Below are 22990 nucleotides of genomic sequence, written 5' to 3' on the forward strand. Positions count from 1 at the left end.
ACTGCTGTTACTATCATACATCAATATGTGCAAGAGGCTGAGGGTGGAGAGGATGTCAGTGCTGATGACCAATCCCTAGTGAGGAGGAGGAGAATAGTGTACAGACCCAGGGTAACCTACCAGGGCTACATGAGCTGGAGATAGTGGAGCACTATAGGGTGGACAGGGATCTCCTACAGCAAATAGTTGAGCTGTGCTGGCCACACCTCACACACAGAACCAACAGAGGGGAACCCATCTCAGTGGATACCAAGGTATGTGTAGGCTTAAGAATACTAACCACAGGTACCTTCCAAAGGGCAACTGAGGATATCTTGAGGATCCCACAGGCATCAGCATCCAGTGTACTCCACCAGTTCCTGGATACCATGTCGGTGAGCACATATTTTTCTTCAACACCCATGAGGCGTTCACCAGCAGTATGCATCTCTTCCACCAAACAGCAGAATACCCCGAGGTAGTGGGTGCTATAGACTGCATGCACATACACATCAAAGCACCACCTGGTGAGCGGGTAGGGTCTCCATAAACTGCAAAAGCTTCCCCTCCATCAACTGCCAGGTCATGTGCAATGCCCAGGGCATTATCTTGAATGTGTGTACAGGCAGCTCTGGAAGCTATCACAGCTCCCACATCTGGCATATGACACAGCTGTACCCATCATTTACCAGTGGGGACATCCCATATGGCCACCTAATGGAGGATGCTAGCTATGCACTGGAGCCGTGGCTGATGACACCCCTCAGAAATGCACACACACCTGAACAGGAACTCCATAATGAAGCACATGCACAAACCAGAATCATAATAGAGTGTGTGTTTGGGATGCTCAAGTCACGGTTCCACTGCCTGGACATATCCGGTGGGGCCTTGCAGTACTCTCCATCTACATGTACCAAAATGTTCATAGTATGTGCCATGCTACACAATATGATCCTGTGGAAATAGCTACAGCAGGAACAGCATGGAGCAAAGCCACACAGCCACCCACCAGTGCCAAGGCCATCACAAGCACAGAGTGACTTGGAGGAGGAACTACCTGAGCCTGCCCATGTAGGCAGAAGGAGGCGTACCCAGTATGCCCAGGTCTTGGCAAAGAGGCAATGCATAGTACATACACTGACACAGTATAGACCCAGGGAATGACACCGCTTTCTGACTGGCACATACAGTAAACGAGATGCCAAACATGACACTACCTCTGCTTTACCATGTATAGGGAGTGTACTATGTGCATCCGACATAGTCAGCCCTCCAGCACCATCCTTAATACTGCCACAGCCACAAGGTAAGTCACTCTTCCTATCAATTACTGAATGGAGTAGTATGTTCTGATAGTTGTATCTATGGTATGGATGTGAGCATGCAAGGGAATTGGGTGGCTGAATGGGATGGCAGCAGATAGTGGACACCTATATGGGCAGCATGAAATCCATAACAAATACTAGTGACAACATACTAGGCAGTACTAGACAAGGTGACAAATTACACTACAGTACATCTGGTGGCTGAAATGTGTGTCCATAGGACACACACATGCATGTCAGTGAGGCTCACATACCCATCACCAGCCTCAGTTGCCACAGGTGTAGGTAACCATAATGAAAGGCTGGGCTAAGGCCTCCAATTGATGGCAATGGTGAACAGCCCCCCTCCAGACATACACAGACAGACTACAACAGGTCTGGCAGTTGTATGTTAGTTCTGAAGGGTAAGAAGTCTGAAATGGCAATTTAGGTCAATAAAACCTACGATTTGTACTCTACTAATATGCCTCCAGTCTGCACGATAGGTCAGAATACAAAATGAAATGGAAGCCAACAGAATACCTGAAAAACCAGTGCAGTCATAGCAAATGTTTAAAGTCATCAGGTGTGCCCCGCCCAATCCTATGTAGAAATGCAGTAATATGTAAGTGTGAGGAGTAATATCAGTGAAGCACAGATTACCTGAGCTGGCCCAATCTATGAGATTGTTGTATGTGTACAATATGCAGGGATCTGTGTGTTAGGTTGTTCTGTGTTCAATATTGTCTGGAAGTGGTCAGCATGTAGGCATGGAAGTTTGTGTCTTGGTGGCCTATGTGCAGTACTGTGGTTGACAGGGCCATGTTCCTAGTACTGCAGTGCCAACCACAATGCTTCTCAGCAATACCCATGTTGGCAGACATCCATAATCACTGTCCAGATGTCAATATCTGTCACCGTCTGAAAGATGGAGATGCCATGAATGTGGGCCCATACATACACACAGTACACAGGTGGAAGTACCCAAGACAGAGTGCATAAAATGTAACTGTCAACTGCACACAACTTTGGAGTTGTACATACAGATTAGCAGCACATTAGATGTCTGTGGAGTATGGAATACTGATGTAGTCTGTCCAGTCACTGACTACAAAAGGCACAATTATGAAGTAATGAGAGACTGCCTATGTCCCCGTACAAGGCAGCACAAGGGGAATGTCCCAGATATATCTGTGAGTCAGCTGCAAGTAGCTTCCATATCACACATGCACTCAGCTCACCCCACCCTCAGCCACAAGTTTATCACAGGTCATATCCTTGCTGTTGGGAATGAGTACAGTATGACCCCACTTCTGTATGGGAATACCTACAGAATACAACATGCTGAAGACGTGTCCCATGCAGGTGTGTCCCTAGCTGTAAGCAGCACCCTGCCTGCATCCAGACCAATGGATTAATATGGACAGGAACTATTGCCATTAACACCTTTCACACTTACCCTGTCACCCCAGAGGAATCCACTGGCTCACAGCATGGGAATGTAGGAGGGACAGAATACACTGGCCTGCTACAGATGGCCTGCATCACTACCAAATGGCGTACAGTTCTCAGTCAAAGGCCTGTGCCTCACCTATAGTGCCAGTGTATTGTATCTCATGGGGTCCCAACTAACAACCTAACACAGTCAACAGAACACAAATGCAAGGCCATGTTGATAAATCCCAGTAGCATGCCCACCATGTCCTACTACATGAACTGTGGACAAATCCATAAATACTGCTGGGATGAAGGGCAAACTATAGGGATACTTCTCAGATATCACTCCCATAATGTTAGGAAGAGGATAGAATAACAGATTGGGAGGTGTAGAAGCATGGACGTCATGGAGTGTGTGAAGTCTGAGACTCTGATGTGTGCCCATACTACCCCTGCCTGCAAACCCAGTAATGGGTAGCTACAAACCTGCTCATAAACCACAATGTGAAGGGGAACTGACCAAATATATGAGCCCTACTTCTGGGTAACCTGGGTGAATTTGTACAGGTATGAGATATGGCCACAGCAGGATATGGCCATTCTGTTAAGTCGGGTTTATATCACATAATTGAAAGTGCAGAATCTTGAACAACAGAACATCAAACAGACAGCATCAAAACACCAGAACATCGAAACACTTCCAATGGAAGTTCCCAGCAGTGACATGCAACATTAAGGGTGTAGGCAGGGGGCCAAGCCCCCCTGCACCCCACACCCCCCTGCTACTTAAATATATCAACTCCGAGATTGCCCTACAGTGTAGGAAATGGAAATCTTCCATTTCCGCACTGTAGTAGACTGAGCTGTGACCTCCAAAGTGGCATATTTAAGTGGCAGGGGGTGCAGGGGGTGCAGGGGGTCTTGCCGTCCTGCATGGAGCAAGTTTTTCTCACCTACACTCCTCCTGGTCATTTCTACCCCATTTCAATGTTCTCCTCTTCGATTTTGTAAGTTCAATGTTTTGCCGTTCGGGATTATGCACATTTGATGTTTTCATATACACCCTGTTAAGTCGATATATGTCCAAAATGGCATGAATGTGCAAGAATTGGTAGGCTGTGGACTAAAATACTGGACTCAGCTTCATTTATCTTGTATTTCCCAGGAAATAACTGGGAGAAAATAATTATATCTGTCATTAGTTGATGGCATAATGCATCACAGTAAAACAGTACATATGTCTGAATATCTCTGCTAACATCAACCATGTAACACAAGCAGCACAGACAGCAATAGTTACAGCATCCCACTATCTGTCACCCATTGTGAGTCCATATTGTCAACCTATCTACAGATATCCTGCAAAACAGGTTGCTAGCTGTAGGTGTACAACACCAAACCCTGGACTGGAGTACAACCCAACCTGGAATGGATTCACACACTCAGAAGGTCGTACTGGGCATGTTCCTACACTTTAACAAATTAAGCCATTGTCTGACAACACAGTGGACTATACATATCTGTCAGTCGCAGATGTCTGTCCAAACACACACCAAATTGTACACTATTCATGCTTCACACACACATTGGATAGGAATACTCACACATATCCAAGGCCAACACACTATAATATGGCAAACACACACACACACACACACACACACACACGCACACACACACACACACACACAGATGTGGGGAAGAGAGAGACAGACAGTGACAGAGAGAATTCCATTGTGGGGCCTGTCCCACCCACCACACATCCAATTGGCCAATATCACATGATGTGCTGATGCCAATCACTGTAGACATTCCTTTTGGTAGCCCTCAGCCCTATAGTGTCTGTAGTGCTTGTGATAACTGTGTAACATGATAGTACAAATCAGTATTCATCTAGTATTTGTATATTCATTCCTGTCAAATGTAAAGTTGTGTGTGACTGAGTGTGTGTTTCCAGAGGAATGATGTATGGCCCATTCACACACACTGCACTTCCAATTGCCCATGTTAGCACTCCTGCTGATGTCAGTCACCTAGAAATAACCCTCTGGCAAAGTCTTAGCCATATAAGCTATCTGGCACTCGCGATACATGTGTAAAACTGTATGGTAGCAAACTAGGTAGGTAGGAGTTCTAATCCCAGACATGGCAACTGTTAAACAGTGTGTGTGTGTGTGTGTGTGTGTGTGTGTGTGTGTGTGTGTGTGTGTGTGTGTAGATGAATGATTTTGAGGCCAATCACACTCAGTACACCTCCCATTGCCCTAATGTAGCACACTTGCTGATGTCAATCACCTTGAAATAACTATTTGGCCAAGTCCAAGCCCTGTAAGCTATGTGGCACTTGCGATAACTGCATAGTACTGTAGTGTAGCAAACTAGTTAGGTAGGAGTTCTAATTCTGGCCCTGGCAACTGTGATAATGTGAGAGTGTGTGTGTCTTTGTTGATACCTGATTTTTATGGACATTCACACTTACTACTCTCCCCTTATCCCTCCTTTAGCACTGCTGCTGATGTTACTCACATTCAAAGATACCTTTGGACAGCTCTCCAACATATAAGCTCCATAGCACTTGCAATAACTGTATAATACTATAATGTAGCATACCTAGTTAGGTAGGATTCTAATCCCAGACATGGCAACTGTGAAACTGTGTGAGAGAGTGTGTGTGTATCTTTGATGATACCTGATTTTATGGACATTCACACTTACTACTCTCCCATTACCCCTCCTTTAGCACTGCTGCTGATGTTAGTCACCTTCAAAGATAGCTTTGGACAGCTCTCCAACATATAAGCTCCGTTGTGCTTGCATTAACTGCATAATACTATAGTGCAGTAAACTAGTTAGGTAGGAGTTCTAATCCTGATCCTAGTAAATGTAAGTGTTTGTGTGAGAGAGTGCATGTATTCTTGTAGAGACCTGATTTTGTGGTCATTCACACTTACAACACTTCCCTTACCTCTCCTTTACCACTGCTGCTGCTGCTGATGTCACTCAGCTTCAAAGATACCTTGGCACAACTCTCCAACATGTAGGTCCCATGGCACGTGCCATAAATGTAGAGCAATGTAGTAGCAATAACTACATAGGTATGGGTTGGAATCTTATCCATGGCAAGTGTTTGTGTGTGTACATATGTCTACATGTGTATGTATGTGCCTCAAATATTTTGGCCCCATTTATACCCAGTACACATTTCAGTGCCTGACGTTAGCAGTCCTGCAGATATCATCCACCTTAGAAGTACCTGTTGCCAACCCTAAACCATGTAAGGTCAGTGGCGCATATGGTAAATACATAACATAATGGTACAAAAAGATTGTTAGATAGAGGTTTGAACCTCACCCGTGGCAAATGTAAATGTGTGTGTAGTGTAAAATATTGTTTGAGATCTCTTACCCACTACATCACCCAATGCCAGTATTTACAAGGGCCAGTGATGTTCCTCATCTTAGAAGTAACTTGGGACAACATCCATTCTATAAGCTATGTAGTGCGTGTGATAAATGTGGTACACTTTAGTAGCAATACGTAGCTAGGTAGGGGTTTGAATCTCAGTGCTGGAAAGTCTGTGTGTTTGTGTGTGTGTGTGTGTGTGTGTGTGTGTGTGTGTGTGTGTGTGTGTGTGTGTGTGTGTGTGTGTGTGTGTGTGTGTGTGTGTGTGTGCATGTGTGTGTGTCTGTCATCAGTATCCTGTGTGGGGGTTGCTGTGATTGTATAATAACAGGATCCATTCTGGGGTGGGTTTTGCTAAATTATTATGTTGAGGACCTAGTATATGTCACAATGTCCACATTACAAGGCCAACAGATGTCAAACACTGGAGAGGTTGGTGTAGACAATCCATAGCCCTAAATGTGACAGTATGGATTAGTGAACAACATAGGCAACCCTTCTATTACTCAGAGACCACTCTCCACTCACGTATCATACAGAAAAACACTTGGTAAGGCAACAACCACTATATTGATAGTTCCCCTACATATTGCCTCCCAAATAGTGATCACGGTATGATAGCAGTGGACTACATGCCTGTTGACCACAGCAGTGCCACTGACATCAGAAAGTACTTTGATGTGTTACATCTCCTGATTGAGTGTGTGTTATCCGGCAAGTAAAAGGACATGGAACCTTGTTCCATCCCCTCAGTAGCCAAATAAATGTGTACAGTGGCCCTTTTGCCATCTTCCCCACTGGACACCTGCAACAACTGTTAAGTCTGCAAATGTACCCCACAAAGGGAATACCAAGCCTTATACACATGTCATGTATGGACAGATGCCACTAACTCCACTGAATACCCATATCATACTGTCAATGTAGGTGCAATCACGACATCAGTTACATAGTCAGGTCTCACCAAATGAGTTCAGGAATGCTACATCAGAAGACACCAATCTGTGCACACAACATGCCCCAGAGACCTCAAGTACACTTCCACACATCAAAGAACATGCATGTGGGACATTTGCACAGCCCAGACACTGTCCATGTTATGGAATATAGATCACATACATGGGAAGTAGTGCACATCACTGACCACCCACAATAGAAGCCCATACGAGTGGATGGTGAATACAATACCCACCCCTGGGGACCACTCCAGGGACTACACCCCTGGGCCACACTGGGGACAATTGTCATGTAGCCTGATGCCAAGGTATTCCCTTGGCCTAACCTTGTACAGCCTTCAGGCCCATTCACCTACTACACACCTGTCAAGCAATGAAACTCTGGATCTCAGTACTGGTAAGTGTGTGTGTGTGTGTGTGTGTGTGTGTGTGTGTGTGTGTGTGTGTGTGTGTGTATGTGTGTGTGTGTAGATGAATGATTTTGAGGCCAATCACACTCAGTACACCTCCCAATGCCCTAATGTAGCACACCTGCTGATGTCAATCACCTTGAAATAACTATTTGGCCAAGTCCAAGCCCTGTAAGCTATGTGGCACTTGCGATAACTGCATAGTACTGTAGTGTAGCAAACTAGTTAGGTAGGAGTTCTAATTCTGGCCCTGGCAACTGTGATAATGTGAGAGTGTGTGTGTCTTTGTTGACACCTGATTTTTATGGACATTCACACTTGCTACTCTCCCCTTATCCCTCCTTTAGCACTGCTGCTGATGTTACTCACCTTCAAAGATACCTTTGGACAGCTCTCCAACATATAAGCTCCATGGCACTTGCAATAACTGTATAATACTATAATGTAGCATACCTAGTTAGGTAGGATTCTAATCCCAGACATGGCAACTGTGAAACTGTGTGAGAGAGTGTGTGTGTATCTTTGATGATACCTGATTTTATGGACATTCACACTTACTACTCTCCCATTACCCCTCCTTTAGCACTGCTGCTGATGTTAGTCACCTTCAAAGATAGCTTTGGACAGCTCTCCAACATATAAGCTCCATGGTGCTTGCATTAACTGCATAATACTATAGTGCAGTAAACTAGTTAGGTAGGAGTTCTAATCCTGATCCTCGTAAATGTAAGTGTTTGTGTGAGAGAGTGCTTGTATTCTTGTAGAGACTTGATTTTGTGGTCATTCACACTTACAACACTTCCCTTACCTCTCCTTTACCACTGCTGCTGCTGATGTCACTTAGCTTCAAAGATACCTTGGCACAACTCTCCAACATGTAGGTCCCATGGCACATGCCATAAATGTAGAGCAATGTAGTAGCAATAACTACATAGGTATGGGTTGGAATCTTATCCATGGCAAGTGTTTTGTGTGTGTACATATGTCTACATGTGTATGTATGTACCTCAAAGATTTTGGCCCCATTTATACCCAGTACACATTTCAGTGCCTGACTTTAGCAGTCCTGCAGATATCATCCACCTTAGAAGTACCTATTGCCAACCCTAAACCATGTAAGGTCAGTGGCGCATATGGTAAATACATAACATAATGGTACAAAAAGATTGTTAGATAGAGGTTTGAACCTCACCCGTGGCAAATGTAAATGTGTGTGTAGTGTAAAATATTGTTTGAGATCTCTTACCCACTACATCACCCAATGCCAGTATTTACAAGGGCTGGTGATGTTCCTCATCTTAGAAGTAACTTGGGACAACATCCATTCTATAAGCTATGTAGTGCGTGTGATAAATGTGGTACACTTTAGTAGCAATACGTAGCTAGGTAGGGGTTTGAATCTCAGTACTGGAAAGTCTGTGTGTTTGTGTGTGTGTGTGTGTGTGTGTGTGTGTGTGTGTGTGTGTGTGTGTGTGTGTGCATGTGTCTGTCATCAGTATCCTGTGTGGGGGTTGCTGTGATTGTATAATAACAGGATCCATTCTGGGGTGGGTTTTGCTAAATTATTATGCTGAGGACCTAGTATATGTCACAATGTCCACATTACAAGGCCAACAGATGTCAAACACTGGAGAGGTTGGTGTAGACAATCCATAGCCCTAAATGTGACAGTATGGATTAGTGAACAACATAGGCAACCCTTCTATTACTCAGAGACCACTCTCCACTCACGTATCATACAGAAAAACACTTGGCAAGGCAACAACCACTATATTGATAGTTCCCCTACATATTGCCTCCCAAATAGTGATCACGGTATGATAGCAGTGGACTACATGCCTGTTGACCACAGCAGTGCCACTGACATCAGAAAGTACTTTGATGTGTTACATCTCCTGATTGAGTGTGTGTTATCCAGCAAGTAAAAGGACATGGCACCTTGTTCCATCCCCTCAGTAGCCAAATAAATGTGTACAGTGGCCCTTTTGCCATCTTCCCCACTGGACACCTGCAACAACTGTTAAGTCTGCAAATGTACCCCACAAAGGGAATACCAAGCCTTATACACATGTCATGTATGGACAGATGCCACTAACTCCACTGAATACCCATATCATACTGTCAATGTAGGTGCAATCACGACATCAGTTACATAGTCAGGTCTCACCAAATGAGTTCAGGAATGCTACATCAGAAGACACCAATCTGTGCACACAACATACCCCAGAGACCTCAAGTACACTTCCACACATCAAAGAACATGCATGTTGGACATTTGCACAGCCCAGACACTGTCCATGTTATGGAATATAGATCACATACATGGGAAGTAGTGCACATCACTGACCACCCACAATAGAAGCCCATACGAGTGGATGGTGAATACAATACCCACCCCTGGGGACCACTCCAGGGACTACACCCTTGGGCCACACTGGGGACAATTGTCATGTAGCCTGATGCCAAGGTATTCCCTTGGCCTAACCTTGTAGAGCCTTCAGGCCCATTCACCTACTACACACCTGTCAAGCAATGAAACTCTGGATCTCAGTACTGGTAAGTGTGTGTGTGTGTGTGTGTGTGTGTGTGTGTGTGTGTGTGTGTGTGTGTGTGTGTGTGTGTGTGTGTGTGTGTGTGTGTGTGTGTGTGTGTGTGTGTGTGTGTGTGTGTGTGTGGCGATGAATGATTTTAAGGCTATTCACACTCACTACACCTCCCATTACCCTACTTCAGCACACCTGCTGTCAGTCACCTTGAAATAACCCTTTGGCCAAGTCTCAGCCTTACAAGCTCCGCAGTGCTCACAATAACTGTGTAATACTGTAGTGTAGCAAACTAGTTAGGTAAGAGTTCTAATCCTGGTCCTGGCAACTGTGATAATGTGTGTGTTTGTGTGAGAGAATGTGTGTGTGTGTGTCTTTGTTGACACCTAATTTTGTGGACATTCACACTTACTACACTACCCTTACCCCTCCTTTAGCAGTGCTGCTGATGTCACTCACTTTCAAAAATACCTTTGGACAGCTCTCCAACATGTAAACTCTGTGGTGTGTACAGTAAACGTGTAACACTGTAATAGCAATACATAGCCAGGTAGGGGTTCGAAACTCAATACTGGTAAGTGTGTGTGTGTGTGTGTGTGTGTGTGTGTGTGTGTGTGTGTGTGTGTGTGTGTGTGTGTGTGTGTGTGTGTGTGTGTGTGAGTGTGTGTGTGTGTGTTTTTGTGTGTGTCATCAGTATCCTGTGTGGGTATTGGGGGGATTGTGTAATAACAGGATCCATTGCAGTTCAGGTTTTGCTACATTACTATATTAAGGTCCTATATGTCCCAAGGTCCACATTACAAGGCCAACCATTGTCAAACACTGTAGAGGTTGTTGTAGACAGTCAACAGCCATAAATGTCTGCTGCCATGTGCAATGAATATGCGACAGTATGGATTAGTGAACAATATAGGCAACCATTATAATACCCAGAGACCACTCTCCACCCACGTATCATACACAAACACACTTGGCTCTTTCTCTCTTTCTCTCTCTATCTCTCCCTCTCTGGTAGATGTAGAAAAATACATCTGTGTTGCATAATCATCAGCTTGACTTTTGTAGGTAATGCTCATGATAAGCTGATGACCTGTGCACGAATTGGAGTCCCCCATTTGCTAATTGTGTGTAGATCAGCTGTGACATCATTCCTATAGCCAATTGCATGGAAACACACTCCTATAACTAAGCACGTCATGTGGGTTTTGGCCCTTTTCCTTCACTGTGAGCAGGACACCATGTGGGTGTCTGACAAACAGCATCACAGAAGGTAGTTGGAAATACCTCTTACAACAAACACTGTGGATGCAGGCCAACAAACTGGAGGAGGATATTCCAGACATGGGGACAGAATGTAAGTATTGCTGTTATACATTTGAAGTAATGTTGGTTTAACAGGATTTGTGTGGTTATGGCTGTTCTGCATGATTTAAAGTCTGGCATGACAGTGTTAAGTGGTTGATAAAACTATCACCTGTAGGGCTATCTGCAGACTGGCCAGAGTTTGGAGTCTTAGATGTGGGGTGTTACTCACACATTTTCTGTCTTTATAAATGCAGTAGCATACTCTGATGATTGCAGTCAGTAAATGGTGACATCCATGTGTCTTACTGACTTCATATCCCTCAGAAGAGATATGTCACAACAAACCCTGTTACACAAGCAATTTTCTCAGTTTATTACAGCATTATGTCAATATTGGCCCTGTGTTTGTGCCTCTGTCCCCCAAGTCTGTCACCCTTTCTCCATATGTCATGCAGTAAGAGGTGCATATGTACAGTATATCATTATTTACTTATATCATTCCTGATATCAAGCCAGTGATATATCAGACTGCCAGACATGTTATGTATGGACGGCATTATATTTGAGGACAAAACCTGGACATTCTATTGTAGTCTGTACAGTAGTGAGGTCTATGTACTTATGGTGATTGTTGACAGAGTGTCAGCATTGTGTATCAGTGTATTGTGAATATGTTATTTGGCCTGTGTACAGACTGGGGTAGATGTCAGTGTTCTTGGTCCTGTTCTATCTAAAGTTGGATGCTGCTCCAGTTTCTGGTACCCTATCATCTTATATGTTTGTAGGGCCAGACTGAGACATGTCCCATAACACATTCAGGCATCAGACTACACTATGAATTGGGCCAGTAGATGTAGGGGTAGTGTGCGAGTGGCAAACATGATGGGTTTTGTTCACACAGTCCATATACTGTAATATTAGTTAGGCTTACCATTATGTGACTGTGTTGAGATTGGTTGTGGGTATGCACTTTCACATTGATGTCTGTTACTTTGTGCTGTTACATGCCTGTAGTGCCTGCTATATTTGCAATTACATGTCTATTCCCACATAGGAAAAGAGGGATAGTGTTGTGGCAGTCTGCCTGTAGTTTAGACAGTGCTTGGTGACATGCCTAGCAGCTCTGTGTGCATACCCTAGTGTGATGTTATGTCCAGATATTTGTCAGATGTACTGTTGCCTGGCCACAATACGTGTTGTGTATTACTGACAAAGGAGTGGGATGCTGTGAAGATGTAAGTCACTAACTAGTGGGAAGTATGTGGGCTTGGGACCTCTGCTCCTCCAGTTAATATATGTTAGGACAGACAGGAGGATGTGAATGCATCAACTGTGTGAGCTTATCTACTCCAATATTTGTGATATATCCCCATTTTCATGGCTTTAAACATCCCCTTTGTCAGGCTTGGTCCACACGTCTTGCACTAAGGAGTTCTGTGTATACTTTTTAACTGACCAGATTGTTTCAGACTGTCCATGTTTATTGCTCATATATCTGTTGTATTCCACAGGATCATTACTGTGATTTGAGTGGTACTTCACTATGATGATTTTACGATTCTGTCAGTAACTGATGGCATACATGTCAGTTTTAGAAGAACTTTCCTTCACACCCCCTGTTACTGTAGCACAATTCTACATTTATAACTGCAATACTTACATTACATTTCCTTGCACTAAGAGGTTGAGAGTTACGGTTCTGAGGTATGACTCCACTACATGTCATGGGCATATGTTTTATATATATATATATATATATATATATATATATATATATATATATATATATATATATATATATATATATATATATATATATATATATATATATATATATATATGTATGTATATATATATATATATATATATATATATATATATATATATATATATATATATATATATATATATATATATATATATATATATATATATATATATATATATATATATATATATATATATATATATATATATATATATATATCCTTGTGTGTAACCATGACTGTTGTATATACCTTCTCAGATGTATCCCACCATATTTATCTGTTATGTGTATGTTTAAATATAAAACATGACTGATTCAACACTATTTTCACTAACAAGTAGTAAACAATTGTAGTAGTCAAAGCAGTTGTTAACTACTATTCAGTACGTGTACTGAATGATATAGTTGAAAAAGCAACAGACATTTTACAGCTCAGATGGCTTAGTGGTTTGATGCTGTGGCCATAGTCTTGCGGGTCCTGGGTTCAAGGGCTGTTTATTTTGTTGCTAGACAAAACAAGGACTGTTGGATACAGAGTGGCTAAGGCAGTTTTGAGCAGGTGTAAGCGGGTTTGTGAAGGTTTGCGCGATGGTAAGTGGTGCTAATGTATGGTTAAATGAATACATACTTACACCATGTAGACTTCACTTACCAGTGCACAAATATCCTTAGCATTTACATTAAAGCAATGCTTACACCTGCTAAGCGTAGCTCAGCCCTGGTAACTAATGATCACATTCCAGTCTGATAAAATAGCAGGGTAATGACATCTTTAATAAGTATATTTAATTCCATATACATAACATGCTTCTATGTGCTGTCATTACAGTAGCAAAGGGTGTGAGTATACTGTATGGGACACCTGAGTATACATGGCTAGTACCACAATCTATTCTCTTTGCATGTGCTTCATACTTGGGTAGTATTCCAGGTTATATGCAGTCACACTTGCATGTATTGTATCATTACGTTACTACTTTTAACAGTGCTTTTCCAAGTAAGAGTAGATTGCAGATTGTAGTACTGAAACCATATACCCCTGCATGTAAAGCTGGACTTTGAGTACTGAATATCATATTCTTGGTGTGTGAGCTCTATGTTATTAAGTATCTCCTATTGGATATTGATCTGATATGTGGATATTAACTGTAGACTACTATGTTTTTAGGACATGTCATTGAGGTCTGCTGGTATGTAGTAATGGCATGCCTATCAGTTTCAGACGTCTGTCTGTAAAACATTCATCCTAATGCATAACCTCTTGGCTAGCTAATTTCTGTCTGTCCTCTGTACAGATGTACATATGTTGGGTATCCATCTTGGCTGCTTGCAGGCAATCTCTGATTGACTGACATTGACATATCTGCCCAGCTGTGTTATGAATGCCACAGCTAGGAAACCCCACTCTGTATGCACCACATGCCATGGATACCTCAACCAGACTACCACAGTTAACAGAACATGTTTGGGTACAGGTCCCTAACCCAAACACTGGCCATGTTATGCAATATATGTTGCATATATGTCATTTGGAGCACATCACTGGCCCTCTTCAAGAGAAAACCAGATGATTGGATGCTGAATTTAACTGTCACTGTGGGGATCACTCAAGTGGCATCAGTTGATAGAAGGCCTGCTGTCAAATGTCAGGTGGCATGATACCAGTGTACCCACATGCCCTACTCTTCTTATCTCTCCATGGACCTTAGCCTGGTACACACCTAGGAACACCTGCACCTATGGACCTCAGTACTGACAAATGTGTCTGTATGCATGACTGAGAATAACAGTGTCTGTGTGTTTGTGAACTTGTAGTTGAAAGTAATCCGAGGGACTTCTCACACACTACACCTCCCATTGCTATACTTAGAAACGGCTGCTGCTTTAATTCACATTAAATGTACCTTGTTACACTCTTCACCTTATGGGCTACCTGGAGCTTGCAGTACCAGCATAACACTGTTCTACAAATGGGTAGATATGCATGGGTTACCCTCTGAGTCCTGGCAAATGTGAGTATGTGTGTGTGTATGTGTGTGCAATTGTGTGTGAGTGTGCATATTTGTAGGAGACAGCATTCCGAGGCCACATTCTCCAAATATACTAAACGTTACCATACATTATAAGGGATGGTGATGTTGCTGACATTAGGAGAGCCATGACAAACCCTCACCCTACTATCCCTGTGGGATGTGCAATAAATGCATATCCCTGTAGTAGCAGGGATTAGATAGACAAGGGTTTGTACTGCAGTCCTGGTCAATGTGTAATTGTGGTTATGTCAGAGCATTATCATGGATTTCAGTGAGTACAATATCCATTGTGGGGTGTGGGTGCTTGGTATACTGTCTTTACACCATGGTACCCCCAGTACATGTCCCAAGGTCCACTGTATGAGGACCGCTGTCACCATCAGCCATACAGGTAACGGCTAACCCTGTCAAATCCAATGATCCATGTGCTGTGGGCAAAAACTCTGTAACAGTATGGACTCACTGACAAGGTAGTTAGCACTGCTAAACCCAGGTCTGTCAAATGGGTCTATGACTGTATGTGTTTGTCAATGTGTATATGGCAGTATGTCATACTATGTATTGTTCATTAACACCCAATAAATCCCCCATTACCTTACTGTACAAGACCTGGCTATGTTCTTCACTTAACAAGAAGCTCTGGACACACTTAACCCTACAAGCTCTATGGTGTGTGCAATTAAGGCCAAACACATTAGTAGCAATAAGTACCTAGGTAGGGGTTCTACTCTTAGTGTTGCCAAGTAAGTGTGTGTGTGTTTGTGAAGGGATCGACTTCAGTTTGCAGAAAATATATTTCCCAGGAGATCATTTGCTTGAAAGCTAACTGGGAAAAGGTAACATTTCAAAGCAAACATCTTGTGGAAATTCATTCCATCAAAACTAGTAGTGGATGTGTAAATGCTCTCTTCCTCACTGTACAGCTGTACAACAATACTGGAGTTGGTATATATAGCTGAGTGTGGTTGTTGTGGGCACGACCACCCACATCGGAGTTATTGTTGTGCGTATCCCCCCGCTTAGTGTGCTGATATACTGTACAGTTTATGTTAAGAAGTTGTTAATCACACTATGTGTGGTTCTGTGCTACCCACACCTCCAAAGTGGGGGTCTGTGCCCCCCACACCAACACACCTATGTTGACCAACTCCAGGATTGCAGTACGTTGCAGAAGAGGACATATACCCTGCCGGTACCATTGTCAATGACATTAAACTGGCAGACTGATTATTTACTGATGTAATGTTTTGGCAATTTGGTCTTGGTGGAATTACATAGGTCAAAATGAATTCACTGCAAAATGAAGTGTATCCACGTGAACAGCATTCTCTGTGTATTGCATCAACACAAAAGCATCTGTGTGTGTGTGTTATTCACAAACATTTGGTGTGTGCCACCCAGTACACTTACCATTGTCCACTGTAGAAGAGCTGCTTACATCAGCCACCATGCACTCACCTGTATACACCCCTCAGACCTATCAGCCATGTGGCACATGCAGTAACTGTTATACCGACCTGTTACTTGTGTTCAGCTGTACCAGGGATATAACACAGTAAATGTGTCACCACAGTGCCACACCCCTTGTAGGAAAGAACAGCAGGCCAACATCCTGCTGACACATAGACACCTAGAACACAAACAGAATACATTATGGAGACCACAGTCAGTCAGTGTTAATAAGAGCTATAATGCATCATGGCTAAACAGCTACACACCCTGACGTGTAAGCATTAATCATTCCAGTTGACAACATGTTAAATAGCATTACATTGCTAAACCTTAGTCCATTCACCCTGTGCATCAGAACCATATTAGCATGTCCCTGCATCGATGATATGGATGACAGGGATGTGGCACAGGTATCATCTTATGCACAGGGTGTGTTGTGGGTTTGCCAGAGGCCTAGGCTGAGCCATTTCATTGACATCATGTGTGTGGGTTAGTGTGTTCTTTATTAAATGGCCTGTGCAGACGTGGTGTGTGTAGGTATGGAGGTGCCCTGGCTGTGTTGATGATGTGTGTGTGTATGTATGCACACAGTTCTGCCATGTGGCTGCCCTGTACAGGTGTATGTTGGACAGCTGCGGACCATACATGGAAGGGTGTACAGTCCACTGTGTCTGACCACGGACACGGGAACGGTACCTGCCAGGGGTTGCACAGGCACTACCAGGCAGAAGCCCAGATATGGTGCTCTCCCCTGATGATGATAATTGTCCACTGGATTTGCATCCCTGTTATGACTGGCCAGGAACATGTGCACATAACCTGCTGCACTGTGGTGTGAACAGCACCCCCTGCAGTGCTGGTGCTGGTACTGCCACTAAAGGAGCGCCGTGAGATGTTGCATGTCCATGTAGACCTCCACCTGTTGGTGTTGCTTACTTACGTCCATGTGGCCGATGCCCTACTCCCACCACATGCTCTACCACAGACACTGCACAGTCGAGGATTCCCAAAATCTCCCCCAACCATCTGTCCATGACCTCTGCAAAATAACGGTGGGCACCTGCAAGATCATGGATGTAGTCATGTACAGCAGGAAGAATAGCCCTCTGCAGCCTCAGACTATCTCTGGTGTAATGTTCCATACATACCTTTGCCTCCATAATGGCCTGAAACATGCATCTGGTGACACCCTGCTGTGGCACTTCTGCCAGGGACATGATAGCCAGCAGCCCTCCTGCGAGCACCCCTGTATATCTGCCGTTGTGGGACCTTGCTAGTCATCCAGCTGTGGCTTCTGTGTACAGACACATTTGCCATAGTCACCACACTTTCCTGTCCCATGACACCACCTGCCAACTGTCCCTCATCTATGGCCACTGGTGATGGGGTATGTATGGGTATTGTGACTGTGTGCAGAGATGGGGTGGATAAAAGTGGGATGTCAATCAATGGCACAAATTCAGCCCTTGACAACCCTGCCTGTGCCTCACTATGCCTATCATCATTGTCAGAGTCTGTATGGACACTAATATCAGTTTGCCTGCAGGAGAGACCCTGACCCACCTCACCACCTGTGAAGGGCAGACAAGAACCCAGTACTTTATGGTTTACTTCTACACACACACACACACACACACACACACACACACACACACACACACACACACACACACACACACACTCACACTTACAGGCGAGTTGGTACAAAGATATTACACAGCCTCTCATTACCCAACAGGCAACACGCATGACATATGGCTCTCAACTGCAGCCATACTCAATCCTGGTTACCAACATTATCCATCTCTGTGATGCATGAGTTGTGTTAGTAGGTGATGCCCCTTCCCCTGGAACATACTGCACCCATGTACACAGTATTGCTGTGCACCTGTACAGCACACTGGCATGCACTTTGCACTATACCGCACAAGTGTACACACCATTGCTGAATGTGTATATGTGTGGCAGTTATGTCTGCTCTGTTGCTCACAGCCCCTATGTGTTTGTCTGACACATACCTTGGATGATATGAGGACTGATATCAATAATTAATGCCTCACATTTGATTTGCAGATCTCATCATCAGCAGCGCATTAATGTGCAATAAAATCCGGTTACATTGACAAACTTCAAAGCTTAATGTGGATATGAGGAGTGTACACACCATTGTTGACATGCCAGCCTCTTCAATTATATGCAGTGGGGCCACAATACTGCATTTGTTAACATTACACACACCTGATATGTGACATATGGCCTATGTATTCCAATGCAGTACCAAACAAATGTGTTAATCGTGCAGCTGCTGAATGAGATGTATATGATATCTGGTTTGCATAAGTGTGCACACCCTTAACACAATGGTTTGTTGAAGCACCTGTTAAGTGAACTACAGCAGTCACTATTCCCGGAAGGGGTATACTAGCATGGCCCATCTTCACCTGCCATTAGTTGGTTACTCTGCCCTACAAATGTCCCCCAATTCTGCCAGATTGCAAGGTCAGCTCAAGTGCACAGCCCTTGGAGGTCACACAGTGGCTTCACTATTGCTGTAGAGTCAGGGTTATATCTGGCACAATTCATAACCATGACTGTGTTTAGATATAGCCATTCTTAGCGAGCTTTGGATGTATGCTTCAGTTCACTGTTGTGTTTCAAACTGACACCCCTCAACATCCTCAATCTTATTGCAGATGCTTGACAGCTATGGCCACACATGAGTGTTATTTTGCAGTGTTTCAAATTCCAAACACCATGCCTAGCAGCCTAGTTCCAGCTAATGAACAGCAAACCTAAAGGTATACACTGGCACCAGCAAGGAAAAAATTGGGGATGGTGGCCCTGAGGTAGAGTGAGGTGTTGCTTGTGCACCACACGTATCTTTATGAATACTGTCTATAGGTTTGAGCCTTGGTCTCATGACACCATTACACATTGCAACACATGCCTTTGGGAGACTTGATATTATGCTTATGCTACCTGTAGAGAGCCCTGGATGATGTTTCATATGGGGCAACTCTTCCGTCTCATTACCCTAACCCATAGGTCACACGTATGCAGAATCCAAGCAATTGCTGACACAGGTACTGCACAGGCAGTACTTGCTAGACATTCCTGCAAGTCCCTCAGTGTTGCTGCATGTTTCTGGGCAGCCTCCATGACCAGTTTGCAAAATGTTTTGACATCTGTTTTGGATGGGCATCTGTTTATTTTTTACATCAATGTTGTCCCATACTTCATACACACATACATAACTGTCTTCACTGTTTGCCATGGTATATGCAATGGTGAGGTAAGGCTACTTTTCCCACTCCTGAGTGCTACCTTTTGGACATAGTTTGTAAGATGTGTGCAAGCCACGGCTGCCTCTTTTGCAGGTGAGTGGGCAAATGTCATGGACATACTTCTTGGACAGCAGACCATTACTTGGTGTGAAATTGAGATCCTGTACTTGATGGCAGGCGTCTACTCAAGAAGAATGAGTGGTGTCAGTACATTACAAGCTGCTTCCACAATATGTTATTTGGAGTGTGTGCACACATATGCTTCCAGTGTTTTTATGGTTTGTATTCCCCATATTTGTTGTCCTAATATAGGATTCCATATTACACATTCATTGCTCATGTTAGGATCACATTACAGGTTGTAAAAAGTGTGGGATGTGGTATTGTGGTTTGCCGTTGTTTATAACAGGGACAGTTGCCATTGTAATAGTGGTGAGTACACTGTTGTAGCCACTGTATAATGGTAATGTTTCAGACATGTCCCTAATGTAGGCCATTTGTCCACCATTATGTTCATCTCTGTCCACATATCTTGCACTGACAGGTTGTTAGATATACTTCAGGACTCTTATATACCCTTCAGATATGCCACCATGGTGACAACTGTGATGCAGTGCAGTTAACAGCAGCAAAAAGTGAACATGTACAGCATACATTATGGTTAGGTGTGTTAAATGTGTGAATGGCAAATAGCATGGCCATAACATGGCCAGTGTATTGGAAAACCTGAACAAAACAACTCCATATTCACCAGCTACAGGCTGCTGCCCCAGTTGTATACCAGGGGGACTTAAATAGTTGTGTGAGAGAAGTAATGTCAGTAGCCACACCTGTGGCATTGGTACAGGGTGGAAGCAGCATTTCAGCAAATCGACAGTACAAACCCACAATACTAGAGATTATGCACAGCTGTTCATTACTACACTGCAGCAACAGACCATCTTACCTGACATATGTATGTAGATACTTTACAGATAAAAATGGATAAGCAACAGTGGGCTAGTAATGTGCCATGGGGCCTTACCTGCACAGTCCGTGTCCATTTTGTGGGTGGCACCCACCTCCACAATGCTGTCTTCAGCCTGCTGGCTTCTCTGGCGGGCGGCTGCCCCAAGGCTGGTAAGGAGCTCTTCAGCATGTGTCAGTGGGGGCTGGATGGCATGACCCCCACCTGTGGCTAACTGGTCCCTCCTAACTGCAGCAGCATGCTGACGGGCATGGCAGATAAGATCAGTGCACCAATGCCACACTTGCTCATAATTTCAGCTGTGCAGGCTGACATCATTTACCTTGCGGATGAGGTCATTCCACAGGGTGGTTCTCCCCTGCAGATCCTGTGCCCTGCAGCTGAATAGTATGGATGAGGAATTGGATGACTGTGTCATTTTTAAGGTTCGTGAACGCTGGTAAATGTTCCCGGGGCATTGTGCCTGGAAGACATAAACAGGCAAAAAGGTCACAGGACCTCATACGGTTGTCCACGTTCACATCAACAGTGGATATTACTTGCAAATAATCCAGACTATACCATAACAGTGTACGTTATCATGCCTTTGACATCTTGCATTACACTCCTGGCTCTGACCTGTCAAGTTCCCTCTATGTTGGACACTTAATGGCATAATCCACTATTCTCCATTCATTTCTGTGTAGAGGGATGACAGTGGCCATCTTCCATGTGGATGGTGTGTGGATGGTGGCATGTTTGTGTTTAACTGTAGTGTGTGATGGAACTGTGAGCACATGTCTGAGTTCATGTAGGAGGCAAACTGTGATGTTCTCGTGCCCCATGGAGACTTGCTTTTGTTGCCATCAGTTGGCATTATGTCCATGCTCACCACTGAAGTGGGCAGGAGTGTTGTTGATGTGCATATCCCCCTGTACTAATATTGTGGACAGGGTGCCACTGTTCCTGCCTATCCTGATGCAGGTTGCCTGCATCCATGGCATGTGTGTATGAGGTGTGCTTTACCCCCAGTACAGGTTGACTTGTCTCGCCTTTGAGACTGCGTACATATGTGGAGACATGGTTGCAATTGGCCTTGGTGGTTTGGATATGTCTGATTTCTAGTCATAGTCAGCCTTACAGGAAGTCACCTGTGAACCTGCATGCTTGCCCAGATAGAGGTGCACTTGCTTCCAAGTTGTGGTCTGCACCTATGTGTCCCTGTACAGCCACTATAGCAATCTATTATGTGCTTTGTGTCTTGCTGCTGTCCATCAAGGGGGATTACTTTATCGTTGGTGGAGGCTGGTTATACTGAACAGGTACTGCTGAATCAATATAGCTACACTGGGCATAAAGTGTACACAGCCCTGTTACAATATGTTGTGCTTCTGCAATTGGAACATGACTCCACAAAAGCACATTTGAACACAATCCCCACCTGTGATGTGTCCTATAGCCTGCTCAGTTCAATAGAGAACATAACACCTGTCCTGTGAAAACATATGGGAATTAATACTGCATCCATACTATATATATATATATATATATATATATATATATATATATATATATATATGTGTGTGTGTGTGTGTGTGTGTGTGTGTGTGTGTGTGTATATATATATATATATATATATATATATATATATATATGTGTGTGTGTGTGTGTATATATATATATATATATATATATATATATATATATATATATATATATATATATACTATGTACGCATATATAAATACATTTTCCCTACTGCTGAATGACTGTGCTGCATATGTTTGAGAAAACATCGAACATATCTACAACTCAGATGGCTTAGTGGTAAATTGCTGTGGCTGTGGTGTGCAGGGTCCTGGGTGTGAGACTTGCAAGGGATGATTATTTTGTTGTTGGGCAGAACAAGGGCTGTTGGATACAGAGTGATTAAGGCACTTTTAAGCAGGTGTAAGTGGGTTTGCACGAGTTTGCGCGGTGGTAAGCAATATTAACTTCCTGTTAAATATGCTTACAGACAGCCTTAATAGTGCTTAATCTGTGTTCGCATTGCTTAGCACCATGCAAACAGGCTTAATCTCACTTACTACTGCTTAAAAGAGCTTACTCCCATTTACCCCCGTGCTAATTTCTTTAAAAGAAAATAAAAAAGGGGTGATAGGAAAGTG

The 22990-nt window shown here is 43.6% G+C and overlaps 1 protein-coding gene across 16 annotated transcripts in view; it reads left to right on the forward strand.

The window, feature by feature from the left end:
* NRCAM (neuronal cell adhesion molecule) overlaps positions 1 to 22990 on the forward strand; it is a 1614235-nt gene that overhangs the window by 1367828 nt on the left and 223417 nt on the right. The window lies entirely within an intron of this gene.

The sequence above is a fragment of the Protopterus annectens genome, chromosome 11.part0 (assembly GCF_019279795.1).
Source record: "Protopterus annectens isolate FY-2018-M chromosome 11.part0, PAN1.0, whole genome shotgun sequence".
Lineage (NCBI taxonomy): Eukaryota > Metazoa > Chordata > Ceratodontiformes > Protopteridae > Protopterus > Protopterus annectens.